Source organism: Haliotis rufescens, unplaced genomic scaffold, assembly GCF_023055435.1.
Source record: "Haliotis rufescens isolate VD_foot unplaced genomic scaffold, xgHalRufe1.0.p SCAF_31, whole genome shotgun sequence".
In the NCBI taxonomy this organism is placed as follows: domain Eukaryota; kingdom Metazoa; phylum Mollusca; class Gastropoda; order Lepetellida; family Haliotidae; genus Haliotis; species Haliotis rufescens.
In genome coordinates, this window is record NW_025964013.1 from 3,968,660 (window position 1) to 3,989,434 (window position 20,775).

Below are 20,775 nucleotides of genomic sequence, written 5' to 3' on the forward strand. Positions count from 1 at the left end.
CTGCATCAAAGGTAGGTAACCACTACTCGCTTCCGTCTTCTCTCCTCTTTTAATGTGGGGATATTGCAAATGTACAGCGTTGTTTACAAGCTGAAGCCACCATCCCCTCATTGACCTTTCCTTTATTATGGGTGCGCATGAGAATCGCTTGTTGGATTTGTATCTTGAGGGGTGCATTGACGTGAGCGTCTCTCGCAATGATAGGCTAAGTAACACGATTAGTCCACGTTCAAAATGGCTGCCACACACACTGGATTGATCAAAGCCGACATTATTTTGACACGCCATGCTTGCATCAAGCGATCTCCAAGTTGAAGATGTTTACCAAATCATTTTTACAATTGTTTTATCACCGTTTTATGTCACATGAAAAGCTAATATTGAACAGATGATTTAAATGACACGAGTCATGTCTTCGCACCTGCACGTGCTGAAATGATAAGGTGACTGGGGTGCAGACAGGTACCTGTTACATTAACTCTGGTTTCTCTTCATCCATTCGGATAAATCTTTCGCCTTTTACTAAAGATTTCCCTGGAGAGGAACATCACAATGAGTCTATAGACTAATTTATTACGCCCTGCATTGCCAGGGTCAACATTCCAAATAATAAAAATAGAACTCCAAGCAACTGCATCAAAGGTAGGTAACCACTACTCGCTTCCGTCTTCTCTCCTCTTTTAATGTGGGGATATTGCAAATGTACAGCGTTGTTTACAAGCTGAAGCCACCATCCCCTCATTGACCTTTCCTTTATTATGGGTGCGCATGAGAATCGCTTGTTGGATTTGTATCTTGAGGGGTGCATTGACGTGAGCGTCTCTCGCAATGATAGGCTAAGTAACACGATTAGTCCACGTTCAAAATGGCTGCCACACACACTGGATTGATCAAAGCCGACATTATTTTGACACGCCATGCTTGCATCAAGCGATCTCCAAGTTGAAGATGTTTACCAAATCATTTTTACAATTGTTTTATCACCGTTTTATGTCACATGAAAAGCTAATATTGAACAGATGATTTAAATGACACGAGTCATGTCTTCGCACCTGCACGTGCTGAAATGATAAGGTGACTGGGGTGCAGACAGGTACCTGTTACATTAACTCTGGTTTCTCTTCATCCATTCGGATAAATCTTTCGCCTTTTACTAAAGATTTCCGTGGAGAGGAACATCACAATGAGTCTATAGACTAATTTATGACGCCCTGCATTGCCAGGGTCAACATTCCAAATAATCAAAATAGAACTCCAAGCAACTGCATCAAAGGTAGGTAACCACTACTCGCTTCCGTCTTCTCTCCTCTTTTAATGTGGGGATATTGCAAATGTACAGCGTTGTTTACAAGCTGAAGCCACCATCCCCTCATTGACCTTTCCTTTATTATGGGTGCGCACGAGAATCGCTTGTTGGATTTGTATCTTGAGGGGTGCATTGACGTGAGCGTCTCTCACAATGATAGGCTAAGTAACACGATTAGTCCACGTTCAAAATGGCTGCCACACACACTGGATTGATCAAAGCCGACATTATTTTGACACGCCATGCTTGCATCAAGCGATCTCCAAGTTGAAGATGTTTACCAAATCATTTTTACAATTGTTTTATCACCGTTTTATGTCACATGAAAAGCTAATATTGAACAGATGATTTAAATGACACGAGTCATGTCTTCGCACCTGCACGTGCTGAAATGATAAGGTGACTGGGGTGCAGACAGGTACCTGTTACATTAACTCTGGTTTCTCTTCATCCATTCGGATAAATCTTTCGCCTTTTACTAAAGATTTCCCTGGAGAGGAACATCACAATGAGTCTATAGACTAATTTATTACGCCCTGCATTGCCAGGGTCAACATTCCAAATAATAAAAATAGAACTCCAAGCAACTGCATCAAAGGTAGGTAACCACTACTCGCTTCCGTCTTCTCTCCTCTTTTAATGTGGGGATATTGCAAATGTACAGCGTTGTTTACAAGCTGAAGCCACCATCCCCTCATTGACCTTTCCTTTATTATGGGTGCGCACGAGAATCGCTTGTTGGATTTGTATCTTGAGGGGTGCATTGACGTGAGCGTCTCTCGCAATGATAGGCTAAGTAACACGATTAGTCCACGTTCAAAATGGCTGCCACACACACTGGATTGATCAAAGCCGACATTATTTTGACACGCCATGCTTGCATCAAGCGATCTCCAAGTTGAAGATGTTTACCAAATCATTTTTACAATTGTTTTATCACCGTTTTATGTCACATGAAAAGCTAATATTGAACAGATGATTTAAATGACACGAGTCATGTCTTCGCACCTGCACGTGCTGAAATGATAAGGTGACTGGGGTGCAGACAGGTACCTGTTACATTAACTCTGGTTTCTCTTCATCCATTCGGATAAATCTTTCGCCTTTTACTAAAGATTTCCCTGGAGAGGAACATCACAATGAGTCTATAGACTAATTTATTACGCCCTGCATTGCCAGGGTCAACATTCCAAATAATAAAAATAGAACTCCAAGCAACTGCATCAAAGGTAGGTAACCACTACTCGCTTCCGTCTTCTCTCCTCTTTTAATGTGGGGATATTGCAAATGTACAGCGTTGTTTACAAGCTGAAGCCACCATCCCCTCATTGACCTTTCCTTTATTATGGGTGCGCATGAGAATCGCTTGTTGGATTTGTATCTTGAGGGGTGCATTGACGTGAGCGTCTCTCGCAATGATAGGCTAAGTAACACGATTAGTCCACGTTCAAAATGGCTGCCACACACACTGGATTGATCAAAGCCGACATTATTTTGACACGCCATGCTTGCATCAAGCGATCTCCAAGTTGAAGATGTTTACCAAATCATTTTTACAATTGTTTTATCACCGTTTTATGTCACATGAAAAGCTAATATTGAACAGATGATTTAAATGACACGAGTCATGTCTTCGCACCTGCACGTGCTGAAATGATAAGGTGACTGGGGTGCAGACAGGTACCTGTTACATTAACTCTGGTTTCTCTTCATCCATTCGGATAAATCTTTCGCCTTTTACTAAAGATTTCCCTGGAGAGGAACATCACAATGAGTCTATAGACTAATTTATTACGCCCTGCATTGCCAGGGTCAACATTCCAAATAATAAAAATAGAACTCCAAGCAACTGCATCAAAGGTAGGTAACCACTACTCGCTTCCGTCTTCTCTCCTCTTTTAATGTGGGGATATTGCAAATGTACAGCGTTGTTTACAAGCTGAAGCCACCATCCCCTCATTGACCTTTCCTTTATTATGGGTGCGCATGAGAATCGCTTGTTGGATTTGTATCTTGAGGGGTGCATTGACGTGAGCGTCTCTCGCAATGATAGGCTAAGTAACACGATTAGTCCACGTTCAAAATGGCTGCCACACACACTGGATTGATCAAAGCCGACATTATTTTGACACGCCATGCTTGCATCAAGCGATCTCCAAGTTGAAGATGTTTACCAAATCATTTTTACAATTGTTTTATCACCGTTTTATGTCACATGAAAAGCTAATATTGAACAGATGATTTAAATGACACGAGTCATGTCTTCGCACCTGCACGTGCTGAAATGATAAGGTGACTGGGGTGCAGACAGGTACCTGTTACATTAACTCTGGTTTCTCTTCATCCATTCGGATAAATCTTTCGCCTTTTACTAAAGATTTCCGTGGAGAGGAACATCACAATGAGTCTATAGACTAATTTATGACGCCCTGCATTGCCAGGGTCAACATTCCAAATAATAAAAATAGAACTCCAAGCAACTGCATCAAAGGTAGGTAACCACTACTCGCTTCCGTCTTCTCTCCTCTTTTAATGTGGGGATATTGCAAATGTACAGCGTTGTTTACAAGCTGAAGCCACCATCCCCTCATTGACCTTTACTTTATTATGGGTGCGCACGAGAATCGCTTGTTGGATTTGTATCTTGAGGGGTGCATTGACGTGAGCGTCTCTCACAATGATAGGCTAAGTAACACGATTAGTCCACGTTCAAAATGGCTGCCACACACACTGGATTGATCAAAGCCGACATTATTTTGACACGCCATGCTTGCATCAAGCGATCTCCAAGTTGAAGATGTTTACCAAATCATTTTTACAATTGTTTTATCACCGTTTTATGTCACATGAAAAGCTAATATTGAACAGATGATTTAAATGACACGAGTCATGTCTTCGCACCTGCACGTGCTGAAATGATAAGGTGACTGGGGTGCAGACAGGTACCTGTTACATTAACTCTGGTTTCTCTTCATCCATTCCACAGATGCAGTTTGTACTCCAAGCTAGCAACACCTCTTCAGCCTACGAAGCAACCCAAGCCACCCAGCCACCAAGCCAACCTCACCCAGCAAAGCCTCCCAAGCCAGCACAGTTCCCACTGCTAGCAAGCCCAAGAGCAACACCCCGGTAACTATCACAACACACCCATACAATTTAGGTTAAAATTACTCACACCCAAGCCAACTTAAAACACCAAACCACCTAAACCTCTAGCTTAAAACAAACCACCACCCAAGCCAATCCGTTACTATCACAACACACCCTTTCAACACTAGGCCAAAGTATCTCACACCCAAGCCCACTAAAAACCACAAACCTTTAGAAATCTCTTAACCTAAACAAACAACCTCTCCAATCCAACCCTATATAGAGTAGAAACCAGTCCAACACAACTCACCCAGGCACTCTCTACAAATACCCCCATACAAAACCCAAACACAACAAACACTCTCTCACACAAGCTCACCATGTCCGACACACGCACAGTCACAGTCACCCAGGCAGACATACACCAGACCGACACTCCTACACCATCGGAGGCGCACAACACCTCCGATCGGACACCCGAGACCCTCATACCACACGATTTCGGAAACAAAACCACAGTCAACCCTCCAAAAACTTCCGAATCGACCGCAGCCACCACAAACCCTAAAAAACGGAAGCTGGACTCTTCCAACACCTCATTCACATCACAAGCAGCATCACTGGTCACCTTCGCCCTCTACTTCTGCGCGGCAGGCCCCGTCATAAATCTAACTAAGGAACTCTCAATTAACAAAGTAGGACTCTGGTTTAAAAAACAAAAAATCCAATACAACAAAATCAGAGAGGCACACAAAGGATACCAAATTATCTTTCCGGACCTAGAATCACTAAACTTAGCTAAAAAAGTAACGGAGATCTTCCAATTCACAGTAACCCATCAAACCCCAAATTGGCAACTTTATACTAGAGGCGTAATCAGAGTAAATCCTAGGGAATCAGATGAAGACTTAGCACTTTACACAGATGAAGCCAACCTAAATAACCATACCCTTCTTCAACCCAAAATAACCAGCACCAGGAGAATAACTTCAAACAGAAACGGCAAAACTACAAACACACCAATTGTTATCATAAACTTTCAGAAATCAGAAAAATACCCTCAAGCCCCAAACTTCATCTCTTTCGGCGCTTCTACTAAACTAGAGGTTAAACCCTACATTAAGCAAGTAAAACAATGCTCAAACTGTTTACAATACAATCATACTGCTAACACCTGTACATTTAAAAAAACCAAATGTAGGACTTGTGCTCAAACCCAATGCCCAGGAGCCTGCGCTCCCTGGTGCATACATTGTAAAGCAACTAATCACTCCTCTCTCTCCAACAAATGTCCCCACAGACACACCCTCACCCAACAGGCCAACAAACACATCGACATTGACTCGGCCAAACTCCAAACAAGAAAACAAACACAGCATACAAACAATCCACTCTTACCCACACCGCAACCAAACAACGACCGACACCTACAATCCCCATGGGATGGCATCCCCAAGGTAATCCCCCAAGCAACAACCACACTCAACCACCACCCACGCAACCCCCAAACCTTCGCCACACCACAGCCACTCGCTGCATCCACACCCGCAAGCAAAACAAACCGCACCTCACACGCCTCAACCCTACCCAACACCATACAACCCGCAGCCACCAGGGCAACAACAACCACACACGAGCAAGCACTACCCGAAGACACAAACAGCACTGAACCCATGGACATACCCAGCACGCACACGCAAGCACTACCAAACACACAAACAACCCCCATGGAGAGTGAGGAGATAAACCAAAGCAATATAGACGAAGACGAATACGATACTGAAGATAATGCAAACGAAATTGAAATTACCCGATCAGCACCTAAAAAATTTAAAAACCGCAAACGCAAAATCCAATCTCAACCCCAAACCCCCATAACTTCCAAACTAAACAACATCACAATCTTACTGGCCTACATGCTCAAACAAATAAACCCAGAGGCTAGCTCCAAAAATCTTCACAAAGTAGCCCTAAACCTAAAACTGACCTAAAGTTACAAGGAATTTCTTACAAACTACTCAACAGCAACCGCAGGACTATAGACAATCCAAACAAACAATAAATCCATAATCTCCAAACACTAAAAGCCCAAATAATGACAGGCCTAAATATCTTTCAGTGGAATGCGGACGGGCTTAACTCCCACAGCCACGAATTAAAAGCTAGATTTAAACTAAAACAAGGACCACATATAGCGTGCATCCAGGAAACTAAATTCTCCAATAAATCCAAATTCTACCTACCAAACTACAACATAGTCAGACATGATAGACCTAAAAACAAAACAATTAGAGCATCAGGTGGCCTACTAATACTGATTAGAGAAGACATAAGTTACGAGGAAATCAAAATAAACACCCCAAACCTAGAAGCCAATGGTATCCAAATCACCCTTAAAAACCAAAAAATAAACATCATAAACATTTACCACTGGCAACAACAGAAAATCCAACCGGAGGATCTAAACATACTCAAAAAGATAGGCAACAAATCTACCATCTTTCTAGGAGACTTCAACGCCCACCACCCTTCCTGGGGCACGAGAGATAAACTAGATAATCACGGCAAACTAATATCAGAATGGATAGAAACAAACAATTTAGTACTATTAAATAACAACCAACCTACCAGATACGATAAAAACAATAGAGACATGTCGGCTATCGACCTAACCATATGTACAGCAGACTTAGCTCAAAGTACCCAATGGGAAGTTCACGACGCCCCCCTAGGAAGTGATCACTTCCCCATAAACATAACCATAGGAAACACTAACGTCCCAAATCAATCCGAAAGTTCAGAACCCAAATTTAACTACAACCAGGCTAACTGGGATAAATTCCAAGACATATGCAACCAAGCTAACCTAGTAGAACTAGAAAATAGTGACCCAGAAATATATTGCCAAAACCTAACGGACTTCATAATAAACGCAGCCAAAAGCGCAATCCCCTTTAAAAAACCCAATAAATCGGGTAGGCCCTCTGTACCCTGGTGGAACGAGGAAATAGAACTAACTAGACAAAAACGTAAAACAGCCTTCAACAAAGCCAAACGCGACCATAACCACATACCAGTAGCTCACCAACTAAACCACCAGGTACAAAAACTAGTTAAAATAGCAAAAACTAGAGACTGGAAAAAATTCTGTGAGGGATTAAACAACCGCACAGACGCCAGAACGGTCTGGCGTAAAATCCACGCCGTTAGAGGCCTAAAACGTCACAAAAAGACACCTAACATAAATAACTCAACAACTCCTAGCGAAAAAGCAGACAACCTAGCAAACCACTTTTCGGCCACAAGCAGTAATAACAATTTCAGTGACAAATTCCAACTAAAACTTAAAACAGAAACCAAACCTAGCCAAGACCCAAATAACGACGCCCTAGAAATAAATCAGCCGTACACAATAGAAGAACTCAATTATGTACTCCAAAATAGGAAAAAGGGAACAGCCCCAGGACTAGACCTAACCTCCTACCAAATATTAAAAAAACTCCCCCCTAAACTACTCCAGACACTACTCAAACTATATAATCTAATCTACATAAAAGGCCATGTACCAACCCCCTGGAAGGAGGCGCTAATCATACCTATTCCCAAACCCGGTAAACCAACCAACCAAGCTAACTCTTATAGACCAATTTCTCTTACTTCAAACCTTTGCAAAGTAATGGAATCCATGGCCAAAAATAGACTTCAACACTATCTATCTCAAAATAACATAATAAACTCAGATCAAAGCGGTTTCACTCCTGGCCGCTCCACCCTAGATAACCTCGCTCGTCTCGAACAGGGTATTAAAACCGGTCAACTAAACAAACAATACACAACAGGCATCTTTCTGGATTTCTCTAAAGCCTTTGATATGGTATGGCATAACGGATTAATCCAAAAACTTAAAAAAATAGGACTTAAAGGTCAAATCGTTAATTACATCCAAAGCTTCCTCCAAAACCGCAAAATTACAGTGGGTATAGACCAGGCCTTGTCGGAGCAGTGTCCCCTAGAAAACGGCACCCCACAAGGCAGCATTCTTAGCCCCACACTTTTTAATATAATGATAAACGACCTATTTGATGGCTTATCCCCTAAAATAAACACCTCAAAATTTGCGGATGACGGAGCCCTCTGGATCCGCTCCAAAAGTATGTTAACATCTCAGGACTTACTACAAAAATCCCTAAACAAAATACAAAAATGGGCAGACAAATGGGGCTTCTCCCTAAACTCCGAAAAAACGACAGGAATAGTATTCAAACACAAAAGTATGAAACGGGCCTCCCCTTTCCTCAAACTAAACAATAAACCAATCAAATTCCAAAAGCAAACTAAATTCCTAGGTCTAATTTTCGACGAGCATCTCTCCTGGGATGCTCACGTCCAAAACCTAACCACCAGATGTAGCAAAGATCTAAACACACTAAGATGCCTAACCGGCTCCAACTGGGGAGCCTCTAAAGATACCCTCCTCAGCCTCTACACATCCCTAATCAGATCTAAACTAGACTACGGCTGTGCCATATACGATACCCTAAACGAAACCCTAACCAAAAAACTAGATTCAATACAATATCAAGCCCTCAAACTAGTAACACGTACTCAACATGGCACCTCCCTCACATCACTGCAGGCCCTTACAGGAGAAATGCCACTAAATTTACGTAGACAACACTTAACACTAAACTTCTGGGCAGCATCTCACTCAAACCCCCTTCTCCAAAACATGCTAAACCAAAACATACGTCCCCAAAACCAGGCACTAACTAGGAAACACCCTCTACTCACTCCAATATCCCAACGAATAATAAACTACCATAACGAACACCAAATAGGAAACCAACAACAAAACTGCAAGCAATCAAACGTATTCACCCCAAAACTTAAAATCCCCAAAATAGACACATCCCTAGCCAACACAATAAACAAACAAACTGACCCAAACCTAGCTAAAACCACCTCACTAGCTTACATTCATCAAAAATGGCCAAATTGGTGTCACATATACACAGACGGATCCGCTGATCCGATCACAAATCACACAGGTTTCGGAGTCCACATAGCCCAACCAGTTAAAAATACTCAATCCTTCCGACTCCCAAACAACCAATCCATCTTCACCGCAGAACTCATGGGTATCGCCACGGCGCTCCACAGCCATCACACTAAAAACCAAAAAAAAATCTTAATACTCTCAGACTCACTAAGTGGACTTCAGGCCCTCCAAAACAAAAACACCAAAAACCGCCCCAAATTAATAAACCAAATTCTCAAAAGCGTAAACAAACTAACAGAGGCAGGCAAAAACATACAACTTATCTGGATACCAGCTCACGTAGGAATATACGGGAATGAAAACGCAGACAGAGCCGCAAAACAATCCCTAAATATACCAGACATAAGCCTTAAGCTACCAATATCTAAAGCAGAGATCAAAAGTATAAACAAACGTAAAATCACCCAAAAATGGCATAACCTCTATCAAAACACAAAAACCCAAATCTTAAAAATCCTCAAAAAACCCCTTACCAAACCAAAAATCCTCCATCCCTCCAAAAAAATCGATAGAATAATCACCAAACTCCAAACAGGACACACCAAACTAAATAACCACCTTCTAAAACTAAAAAAACACGCAAACGGGAAGTGCCCACACTGCACTCACCCAGAAACAATAGACCACGTACTACTACATTGCACCCACTACCTCACCCAACGTACAACATTACAAACCAACCTAAATCCAAATAAAGCTCTTACCTTAGAAGCAATCCTTAACCCCCAAAATAAAATAGAAAACTTCAAAGCCCTAGGCATTTACCTAACCAAAACAGACCTAATTAACCGTATTTAAAAACTTCACTAAACCACCAACACTAAACATCTAAAAACAACAACCCACCCCCACACACTCCCTTAGTCCCAACCACTCCCCCAAGGCATGTCTTCCAAATCTCAAAATATCAAAACTTTATATAAGCAACCACTAAACCCCCCTCCTTGGTTGCACTCTTCTCGCTTCCCCTTTTATATCACTAAATGGCCCGGCCGGGCCCGTGTGCGAAATACGCTCCAGTCGGAAAGCGCACGTAAAATCCCCTAATATAAGTAAGTAAGTAAGTTCATCCATTCGGATAAATCTTTCGCCTTTTACTAAAGATTTCCGTGGAGAGGAACATCACAATGAGTCTATAGACTAATTTATGACGCCCTGCATTGCCAGGGTCAACATTCCAAATAATAAAAATAGAACTCCAAGCAACTGCATCAAAGGTAGGTAACCACTACTCGCTTCCGTCTTCTCTCCTCTTTTAATGTGGGGATATTGCAAATGTACAGCGTTGTTTACAAGCTGAAGCCACCATCCCCTCATTGACCTTTCCTTTATTATGGGTGCGCACGAGAATCGCTTGTTGGATTTGTATCTTGAGGGGTGCATTGACGTGAGCGTCTCTCACAATGATAGGCTAAGTAACACGATTAGTCCACGTTCAAAATGGCTGCCACACACACTGGATTGATCAAAGCCGACATTATTTTGACACGCCATGCTTGCATCAAGCGATCTCCAAGTTGAAGATGTTTACCAAATCATTTTTACAATTGTTTTATCACCGTTTTATGTCACATGAAAAGCTAATATTGAACAGATGATTTAAATGACACGAGTCATGTCTTCGCACCTGCACGTGCTGAAATGATAAGGTGACTGGGGTGCAGACAGGTACCTGTTACATTAACTCTGGTTTCTCTTCATCCATTCGGATAAATCTTTCGCCTTTTACTAAAGATTTCCGTGGAGAGGAACATCACAATGAGTCTATAGACTAATTTATGACGCCCTGCATTGCCAGGGTCAACATTCCAAATAATAAAAATAGAACTCCAAGCAACTGCATCAAAGGTAGGTAACCACTACTCGCTTCCGTCTTCTCTCCTCTTTTAATGTGGGGATATTGCAAATGTACAGCGTTGTTTACAAGCTGAAGCCACCATCCCCTCATTGACCTTTCCTTTATTATGGGTGCGCACGAGAATCGCTTGTTGGATTTGTATCTTGAGGGGTGCATTGACGTGAGCGTCTCTCACAATGATAGGCTAAGTAACACGATTAGTCCACGTTCAAAATGGCTGCCACACACACTGGATTGATCAAAGCCGACATTATTTTGACACGCCATGCTTGCATCAAGCGATCTCCAAGTTGAAGATGTTTACCAAATCATTTTTACAATTGTTTTATCACCGTTTTATGTCACATGAAAAGCTAATATTGAACAGATGATTTAAATGACACGAGTCATGTCTTCGCACCTGCACGTGCTGAAATGATAAGGTGACTGGGGTGCAGACAGGTACCTGTTACATTAACTCTGGTTTCTCTTCATCCATTCGGATAAATCTTTCGCCTTTTACTAAAGATTTCCGTGGAGAGGAACATCACAATGAGTCTATAGACTAATTTATGACGCCCTGCATTGCCAGGGTCAACATTCCAAATAATAAAAATAGAACTCCAAGCAACTGCATCAAAGGTAGGTAACCACTACTCGCTTCCGTCTTCTCTCCTCTTTTAATGTGGGGATATTGCAAATGTACAGCGTTGTTTACAAGCTGAAGCCACCATCCCCTCATTGACCTTTCCTTTATTATGGGTGCGCACGAGAATCGCTTGTTGGATTTGTATCTTGAGGGGTGCATTGACGTGAGCGTCTCTCACAATGATAGGCTAAGTAACACGATTAGTCCACGTTCAAAATGGCTGCCACACACACTGGATTGATCAAAGCCGACATTATTTTGACACGCCATGCTTGCATCAAGCGATCTCCAAGTTGAAGATGTTTACCAAATCATTTTTACAATTGTTTTATCACCGTTTTATGTCACATGAAAAGCTAATATTGAACAGATGATTTAAATGACACGAGTCATGTCTTCGCACCTGCACGTGCTGAAATGATAAGGTGACTGGGGTGCAGACAGGTACCTGTTACATTAACTCTGGTTTCTCTTCATCCATTCGGATAAATCTTTCGCCTTTTACTAAAGATTTCCGTGGAGAGGAACATCACAATGAGTCTATAGACTAATTTATGACGCCCTGCATTGCCAGGGTCAACATTCCAAATAATAAAAATAGAACTCCAAGCAACTGCATCAAAGGTAGGTAACCACTACTCGCTTCCGTCTTCTCTCCTCTTTTAATGTGGGGATATTGCAAATGTACAGCGTTGTTTACAAGCTGAAGCCACCATCCCCTCATTGACCTTTCCTTTATTATGGGTGCGCACGAGAATCGCTTGTTGGATTTGTATCTTGAGGGGTGCATTGACGTGAGCGTCTCTCACAATGATAGGCTAAGTAACACGATTAGTCCACGTTCAAAATGGCTGCCACACACACTGGATTGATCAAAGCCGACATTATTTTGACACGCCATGCTTGCATCAAGCGATCTCCAAGTTGAAGATGTTTACCAAATCATTTTTACAATTGTTTTATCACCGTTTTATGTCACATGAAAAGCTAATATTGAACAGATGATTTAAATGACACGAGTCATGTCTTCGCACCTGCACGTGCTGAAATGATAAGGTGACTGGGGTGCAGACAGGTACCTGTTACATTAACTCTGGTTTCTCTTCATCCATTCGGATAAATCTTTCGCCTTTTACTAAAGATTTCCGTGGAGAGGAACATCACAATGAGTCTATAGACTAATTTATGACGCCCTGCATTGCCAGGGTCAACATTCCAAATAATAAAAATAGAACTCCAAGCAACTGCATCAAAGGTAGGTAACCACTACTCGCTTCCGTCTTCTCTCCTCTTTTAATGTGGGGATATTGCAAATGTACAGCGTTGTTTACAAGCTGAAGCCACCATCCCCTCATTGACCTTTCCTTTATTATGGGTGCGCACGAGAATCGCTTGTTGGATTTGTATCTTGAGGGGTGCATTGACGTGAGCGTCTCTCACAATGATAGGCTAAGTAACACGATTAGTCCACGTTCAAAATGGCTGCCACACACACTGGATTGATCAAAGCCGACATTATTTTGACACGCCATGCTTGCATCAAGCGATCTCCAAGTTGAAGATGTTTACCAAATCATTTTTACAATTGTTTTATCACCGTTTTATGTCACATGAAAAGCTAATATTGAACAGATGATTTAAATGACACGAGTCATGTCTTCGCACCTGCACGTGCTGAAATGATAAGGTGACTGGGGTGCAGACAGGTACCTGTTACATTAACTCTGGTTTCTCTTCATCCATTCGGATAAATCTTTCGCCTTTTACTAAAGATTTCCGTGGAGAGGAACATCACAATGAGTCTATAGACTAATTTATGACGCCCTGCATTGCCAGGGTCAACATTCCAAATAATAAAAATAGAACTCCAAGCAACTGCATCAAAGGTAGGTAACCACTACTCGCTTCCGTCTTCTCTCCTCTTTTAATGTGGGGATATTGCAAATGTACAGCGTTGTTTACAAGCTGAAGCCACCATCCCCTCATTGACCTTTCCTTTATTATGGGTGCGCACGAGAATCGCTTGTTGGATTTGTATCTTGAGGGGTGCATTGACGTGAGCGTCTCTCACAATGATAGGCTAAGTAACACGATTAGTCCACGTTCAAAATGGCTGCCACACACACTGGATTGATCAAAGCCGACATTATTTTGACACGCCATGCTTGCATCAAGCGATCTCCAAGTTGAAGATGTTTACCAAATCATTTTTAATGTCACATGAAAAGCTAATATTGAACAGATGATTTAAATGACACGAGTCATGTCTTCGCACCTGCACGTGCTGAAATGATAAGGTGACTGGGGTGCAGACAGGTACCTGTTACATTAACACTGGTTTCTCTTCATCCATTCGGATAAATCTTTCGCCTTTTACTAAAGATTTCCGTGGAGAGGAACATCACAATGAGTCTATAGACTAATTTATGACGCCCTGCATTGCCAGGGTCAACATTCCAAATAATAAAAATAGAACTCCAAGCAACTGCATCAAAGGTAGGTAACCACTACTCGCTTCCGTCTTCTCTCCTCTTTTAATGTGGGGATATTGCAAATGTACAGCGTTGTTTACAAGCTGAAGCCACCATCCCCTCATTGACCTTTCCTTTATTATGGGTGCGCACGAGAATCGCTTGTTGGATTTGTATCTTGAGGGGTGCATTGACGTGAGCGTCTCTCACAATGATAGGCTTAGTAACACGATTAGTCCACGTTCAAAATGGCTGCCACACACACTGGATTGATCAAAGCCGACATTATTTTGACACGCCATGCTTGCATCAAGCGATCTCCAAGTTGAAGATGTTTACCAAATCATTTTTACAATTGTTTTATCACCGTTTTATGTCACATGAAAAGCTAATATTGAACAGACTATTTAAATGACACGAGTCATGTCTTCGCACCTGCACGTGCTGAAATGATAAGGTGACTGGGGTGCAGACAGGTACCTGTTACATTAACTCTGGTTTCTCTTCATCCATTCGGATAAATCTTTCGCCTTTTACTAAAGATTTCCGTGGAGAGGAACATCACAATGAGTCTATAGACTAATTTTTGACGCCCTGCATTGCCAGGGTCAACATTCCAAATAATAAAAATAGAACTCCAAGCAACTGCATCAAAGGTAGGTAACCACTACTCGCTTCCGTCTTCTCTCCTCTTTTAATGTGGGGATATTGCAAATGTACAGCGTTGTTTACAAGCTGAAGCCACCATCCCCTCATTGACCTTTCCTTTATTATGGGTGCGCACGAGAATCGCTTGTTGGATTTGTATCTTGAGGGGTGCATTGACGTGAGCGTCTCTCACAATGATAGGCTAAGTAACACGATTAGTCCACGTTCAAAATGGCTGCCACACACACTGGATTGATCAAAGCCGACATTATTTTGACACGCCATGCTTGCATCAAGCGATCTCCAAGTTGAAGATGTTTACCAAATCATTTTTACAATTGTTTTATCACCGTTTTATGTCACATGAAAAGCTAATATTGAACAGATGATTTAAATGACACGAGTCATGTCTTCGCACCTGCACGTGCTGAAATGATAAGGTGACTGGGGTGCAGACAGGTACCTGTTACATTAACTCTGGTTTCTCTTCATCCATTCGGATAAATCTTTCGCCTTTTACTAAAGATTTCCGTGGAGAGGAACATCACAATGAGTCTATAGACTAATTTATGACGCCCTGCATTGCCAGGGTCAACATTCCAAATAATAAAAATAGAACTCCAAGCAACTGCATCAAAGGTAGGTAACCACTACTCGCTTCCGTCTTCTCTCCTCTTTTAATGTGGGGATATTGCAAATGTACAGCGTTGTTTACAAGCTGAAGCCACCATCCCCTAATTGACCTTTCCTTTATTATGGGTGCGCACGAGAATCGCTTGTTGGATTTGTATCTTGAGGGGTGCATTGACGTGAGCGTCTCTCACAATGATAGGCTAAGTAACACGATTAGTCCACGTTCAAAATGGCTGCCACACACACTGGATTGATCAAAGCCGACATTATTTTGACACGCCATGCTTGCATCAAGCGATCTCCAAGTTGAAGATGTTTACCAAATCATTTTTACAATTGTTTTATCACCGTTTTATGTCACATGAAAAGCTAATATTGAACAGATGATTTAAATGACACGAGTCATGTCTTCGCACCTGCACGTGCTGAAATGATAAGGTGACTGGGGTGCAGACAGGTACCTGTTACATTAACTCTGGTTTCTCTTCATCCATTCGGATAAATCTTTCGCCTTTTACTAAAGATTTCCGTGGAGAGGAACATCACAATGAGTCTATAGACTAATTTATGACGCCCTGCATTGCCAGGGTCAACATTCCAAATAATAAAAATAGAACTCCAAGCAACTGCATCAAAGGTAGGTAACCACTACTCGCTTCCGTCTTCTCTCCTCTTTTAATGTGGGGATATTGCAAATGTACAGCGTTGTTTACAAGCTGAAGCCACCATCCCCTCATTGACCTTTCCTTTATTATGGGTGCGCACGAGAATCGCTTGTTGGATTTGTATCTTGAGGGGTGCATTGACGTGAGCGTCTCTCACAATGATAGGCTAAGTAACACGATTAGTCCACGTTCAAAATGGCTGCCACACACACTGGATTGATCAAAGCCGACATTATTTTGACACGCCATGCTTGCATCAAGCGATCTCCAAGTTGAAGATGTTTACCAAATCATTTTTACAATTGTTTTATCACCGTTTTATGTCACATGAAAAGCTAATATTGAACAGACTATTTAAATGACACGAGTCATGTCTTCGCACCTGCACGTGCTGAAATGATAAGGTGACTGGGGTGCAGACAGGTACCTGTTACATTAACTCTGGTTTCTCTTCATCCATTCGGATAAATCTTTCGCCTTTTACTAAAGATTTCCGTGGAGAGGAACATCACAATGAGTCTATAGACTAATTTTTGACGCCCTGCATTGCCAGGGTCAACATTCCAAATAATAAAAATAGAACTCCAAGCAACTGCATCAAAGGTAGGTAACCACTACTCGCTTCCGTCTTCTCTCCTCTTTTAATGTGGGGATATTGCAAATGTACAGCGTTGTTTACAAGCTGAAGCCACCATCCCCTCATTGACCTTTCCTTTATTATGGGTGCGCACGAGAATCGCTTGTTGGATTTGTATCTTGAGGGGTGCATTGACGTGAGCGTCTCTCACAATGATAGGCTAAGTAACACGATTAGTCCACGTTCAAAATGGCTGCCACACACACTGGATTGATCAAAGCCGACATTATTTTGACACGCCATGCTTGCATCAAGCGATCTCCAAGTTGAAGATGTTTACCAAATCATTTTTACAATTGTTTTATCACCGTTTTATGTCACATGAAAAGCTAATATTGAACAGATGATTTAAATGACACGAGTCATGTCTTCGCACCTGCACGTGCTGAAATGATAAGGTGACTGGGGTGCAGACAGGTACCTGTTACATTAACTCTGGTTTCTCTTCATCCATTCGGATAAATCTTTCGCCTTTTACTAAAGATTTCCGTGGAGAGGAACATCACAATGAGTCTATAGACTAATTTATGACGCCCTGCATTGCCAGGGTCAACATTCCAAATAATAAAAATAGAACTCCAAGCAACTGCATCAAAGGTAGGTAACCACTACTCGCTTCCGTCTTCTCTCCTCTTTTAATGTGGGGATATTGCAAATGTACAGCGTTGTTTACAAGCTGAAGCCACCATCCCCTAATTGACCTTTCCTTTATTATGGGTGCGCACGAGAATCGCTTGTTGGATTTGTATCTTGAGGGGTGCATTGACGTGAGCGTCTCTCACAATGATAGGCTAAGTAACACGATTAGTCCACGTTCAAAATGGCTGCCACACACACTGGATTGATCAAAGCCGACATTATTTTGACACGCCATGCTTGCATCAAGCGATCTCCAAGTTGAAGATGTTTACCAAATCATTTTTACAATTGTTTTATCACCGTTTTATGTCACATGAAAAGCTAATATTGAACAGATGATTTAAATGACACGAGTCATGTCTTCGCACCTGCACGTGCTGAAATGATAAGGTGACTGGGGTGCAGACAGGTACCTGTTACATTAACTCTGGTTTCTCTTCATCCATTCGGATAAATCTTTCGCCTTTTACTAAAGATTTCCGTGGAGAGGAACATCACAATGAGTCTATAGACTAATTTATGACGCCCTGCATTGCCAGGGTCAACATTCCAAATAATAAAAATAGAACTCCAAGCAACTGCATCAAAGGTAGGTAACCACTACTCGCTTCCGTCTTCTCTCCTCTTTTAATGTGGGGATATTGCAAATGTACAGCGTTGTTTACAAGCTGAAGCCACCATCCCCTCATTGACCTTTCCTTTATTATGGGTGCGCACGAGAATCGCTTGTTGGATTTGTATCTTGAGGGGTGCATTGACGTGAGCGTCTCTCACAATGATAGGCTAAGTAACACGATTAGTCCACGTTCAAAATGGCTGCCACACACACTGGATTGATCAAAGCCGACATTATTTTGACACGCCATGCTTGCATCAAGCGATCTCCAAGTTGAAGATGTTTACCAAATCATTTTTACAATTGTTTTATCACCGTTTTATGTCACATGAAAAGCTAATATTGAACAGATGATTTAAATGACACGAGTCATGTCTTCGCACCTGCACGTGCTGAAATGATAAGGTGACTGGGGTGCAGACAGGTACCTGTTACATTAATTCTGGTTTCTCTTCATCCATTCGGATAAATCTTTCGCCTTTTACTAAAGATTTCCGTGGAGAGGAACATCACAATGAGTCTATAGACTAATTTATTACGCCCTGCATTGCCAGGGTCAACATTCCAAATAATAAAAATAGAACTCCAAGCAACTGCATCAAAGGTAGGTAACCACCACTCGCTTCCGTCTTCTCTCCTCTTTTAATGTGGGGATATTGCAAATGTACAGCGTTGTTTACAAGCTGAAGCCACCATCCCCTCACTGACCTTTCCTTTATTATGGGTGCGCACGAGAATCGCTTGTTGGATTTGTATCTTGAGGGGTGCATTGACGTGAGCGTCTCTCACAATGATAGGCTAAGTAACACGATTAGTCCACGTTCAAAATGGCTGCCACACACACTGGATTGATCAAAGCCGACATTATTTTGACACGCCATGCTTGCATCAAGCGATCTCCAAGTTGAAGATGTTTACCAAATCATTTTTAATGTCACATGAAAAGCTAATATTGAACAGATGATTTAAATGACACGAGTCATGTCTTCGCACCTGCACGTGCTGAAATGATAAGGTGACTGGGGTGCAGACAGGTACCTGTTACATTAACTCGCTGGTTGGATTTGTATCTTGTATCTTGTATCAAACATACCTACAGCTCTACGACTCCCATAAGCTCAACAAGTAGTGGCCGATGTATGTCAGAAGAACTGTCCATCCATATGCTTTCCCATGGTGACTTACATTTAATGCAAGCAAAAGCTGTTTCTTACACATACTTACAGACTCACCAACCCATACAGACTCACACACTTACATACAGCTCTACACACACGTACAGCCTTACACACACAAATAAGTCATACATACAATTTTATCATCACAAACACCTTCAGCCCTACACACACCTACAGCCTCACATACATCTACAGCTTTACACACACCTACAGCCTTACACACACCTACAGCATCACACACACACACACACACACACCTACAGCCTCACATACATCTACAGCCTTACACACACCTATAACATCACACACCTACAGCATCACACACACACCTACAGCCTCACATACATCTACAGCTTTACACACACCTACAGCCTTACACACACCTATAACATCACACACCTACAGCATCACACACACACACACATACACACCTACAGCCTTACACACACCTACAGCATCACACACACACACACACACACACACACACACACACACACACACACACACACACACACACACACACACACACACCTACAGCCTTACACACACACCTACAGCATCACACACACACCTACAGCCTTACACACACCTACATCCTCACACACCTACAGCATCACACACACACCTACAGCCTTATACACCCCTACATCCTCACACACCTACAGCATCACACACACACCTACAGCCTTACACACACCTACATTTTCACACACCTACAGCATCACACACACACACCTACAGCCTTACACACACCTACTTCCTCACACACCTACAGCATCACACACACACCTACAGCCTTATACACACCTACATCCTCACACACCTACAGCCTCACATACACCTACATCCTCACACACCTACATCACCACACACACCTACATCCTCACACACCTACATCATCACACACACCTACATCCTCACACACCTACATCACCACACACACCTACATCCTCACACACCTACATCACCACACACACCTACATCCTCACACACCTACAGCATCACACACACCTACATCCTCACACACCTACAGCATCACACACACCTACAGCCTTACACACCTACAGCATCACAAACACCCACAGCCTTACACACACCTACATCCTCACACACCTACAGCATCACACATACACCTACAGCCTTACACACACCTACATCCTCACACACCTATAGCATCACACACACACACACACACCTACAGCCTTATACACACCTACAGCCTCACATACACCTACATCCTCACACACCTACATCACCACACACACCTACATCCTCACACACCTACATCAACACACACCTACGGCCTTACACACACCTACAGCCTCACATACACCTACATCCTCACAC

The 20,775-nt window shown here is 42.3% G+C and overlaps 20 non-coding genes across 20 annotated transcripts; all 20 read left to right on the plus strand.

Annotated features, from left to right (window-relative positions):
• The first annotated feature begins 475 nt into the window (after window positions 1–475).
• On the plus strand, window positions 476–596 carry LOC125371894. Its single transcript, XR_007217874.1, has one exon. It is a non-coding gene; the product is annotated as a U5 spliceosomal RNA (small nuclear RNA).
• A 510-nt stretch (window positions 597–1,106) lies between these two features.
• On the plus strand, window positions 1,107–1,226 carry LOC124136869. Its single transcript, XR_007217901.1, has one exon. It is a non-coding gene; the product is annotated as a U5 spliceosomal RNA (small nuclear RNA).
• A 511-nt stretch (window positions 1,227–1,737) lies between these two features.
• On the plus strand, window positions 1,738–1,858 carry LOC125371896. Its single transcript, XR_007217876.1, has one exon. It is a non-coding gene; the product is annotated as a U5 spliceosomal RNA (small nuclear RNA).
• A 510-nt stretch (window positions 1,859–2,368) lies between these two features.
• On the plus strand, window positions 2,369–2,489 carry LOC125371897. The gene has a single exon (XR_007217877.1). It is a non-coding gene; the product is annotated as a U5 spliceosomal RNA (small nuclear RNA).
• A 510-nt stretch (window positions 2,490–2,999) lies between these two features.
• Window positions 3,000–3,120, plus strand: LOC125371898. The gene has a single exon (XR_007217878.1). It is a non-coding gene; the product is annotated as a U5 spliceosomal RNA (small nuclear RNA).
• Window positions 3,121–3,630: 510 nt separating this feature from the next.
• Window positions 3,631–3,750, plus strand: LOC125371921. The gene has a single exon (XR_007217902.1). It is a non-coding gene; the product is annotated as a U5 spliceosomal RNA (small nuclear RNA).
• A 6,761-nt stretch (window positions 3,751–10,511) lies between these two features.
• LOC124136867 lies at window positions 10,512–10,625 on the plus strand. The gene has a single exon (XR_006861441.2). It is a non-coding gene; the product is annotated as a U5 spliceosomal RNA (small nuclear RNA).
• Window positions 10,626–11,136: 511 nt separating this feature from the next.
• LOC124136863 lies at window positions 11,137–11,256 on the plus strand. The gene has a single exon (XR_006861437.1). It is a non-coding gene; the product is annotated as a U5 spliceosomal RNA (small nuclear RNA).
• A 511-nt stretch (window positions 11,257–11,767) lies between these two features.
• LOC124136874 lies at window positions 11,768–11,887 on the plus strand. The gene has a single exon (XR_006861446.2). It is a non-coding gene; the product is annotated as a U5 spliceosomal RNA (small nuclear RNA).
• Window positions 11,888–12,398: 511 nt separating this feature from the next.
• LOC124136873 lies at window positions 12,399–12,518 on the plus strand. Its single transcript, XR_006861445.2, has one exon. It is a non-coding gene; the product is annotated as a U5 spliceosomal RNA (small nuclear RNA).
• Window positions 12,519–13,029: 511 nt separating this feature from the next.
• LOC124136851 lies at window positions 13,030–13,149 on the plus strand. Its single transcript, XR_006861426.1, has one exon. It is a non-coding gene; the product is annotated as a U5 spliceosomal RNA (small nuclear RNA).
• A 511-nt stretch (window positions 13,150–13,660) lies between these two features.
• LOC124123744 lies at window positions 13,661–13,780 on the plus strand. The gene has a single exon (XR_006859342.2). It is a non-coding gene; the product is annotated as a U5 spliceosomal RNA (small nuclear RNA).
• A 490-nt stretch (window positions 13,781–14,270) lies between these two features.
• On the plus strand, window positions 14,271–14,390 carry LOC124123743. The gene has a single exon (XR_006859341.2). It is a non-coding gene; the product is annotated as a U5 spliceosomal RNA (small nuclear RNA).
• A 511-nt stretch (window positions 14,391–14,901) lies between these two features.
• On the plus strand, window positions 14,902–15,021 carry LOC124123742. Its single transcript, XR_006859340.2, has one exon. It is a non-coding gene; the product is annotated as a U5 spliceosomal RNA (small nuclear RNA).
• Window positions 15,022–15,532: 511 nt separating this feature from the next.
• On the plus strand, window positions 15,533–15,652 carry LOC124123741. Its single transcript, XR_006859339.2, has one exon. It is a non-coding gene; the product is annotated as a U5 spliceosomal RNA (small nuclear RNA).
• Window positions 15,653–16,163: 511 nt separating this feature from the next.
• On the plus strand, window positions 16,164–16,283 carry LOC124123740. The gene has a single exon (XR_006859338.2). It is a non-coding gene; the product is annotated as a U5 spliceosomal RNA (small nuclear RNA).
• Window positions 16,284–16,794: 511 nt separating this feature from the next.
• LOC124123739 lies at window positions 16,795–16,914 on the plus strand. The gene has a single exon (XR_006859337.2). It is a non-coding gene; the product is annotated as a U5 spliceosomal RNA (small nuclear RNA).
• A 511-nt stretch (window positions 16,915–17,425) lies between these two features.
• LOC124123738 lies at window positions 17,426–17,545 on the plus strand. Its single transcript, XR_006859336.2, has one exon. It is a non-coding gene; the product is annotated as a U5 spliceosomal RNA (small nuclear RNA).
• Window positions 17,546–18,056: 511 nt separating this feature from the next.
• LOC124123759 lies at window positions 18,057–18,176 on the plus strand. Its single transcript, XR_006859356.2, has one exon. It is a non-coding gene; the product is annotated as a U5 spliceosomal RNA (small nuclear RNA).
• A 511-nt stretch (window positions 18,177–18,687) lies between these two features.
• Window positions 18,688–18,808, plus strand: LOC124123758. Its single transcript, XR_006859355.2, has one exon. It is a non-coding gene; the product is annotated as a U5 spliceosomal RNA (small nuclear RNA).
• The last annotated feature ends 1,967 nt before the right edge of the window (window positions 18,809–20,775 follow it).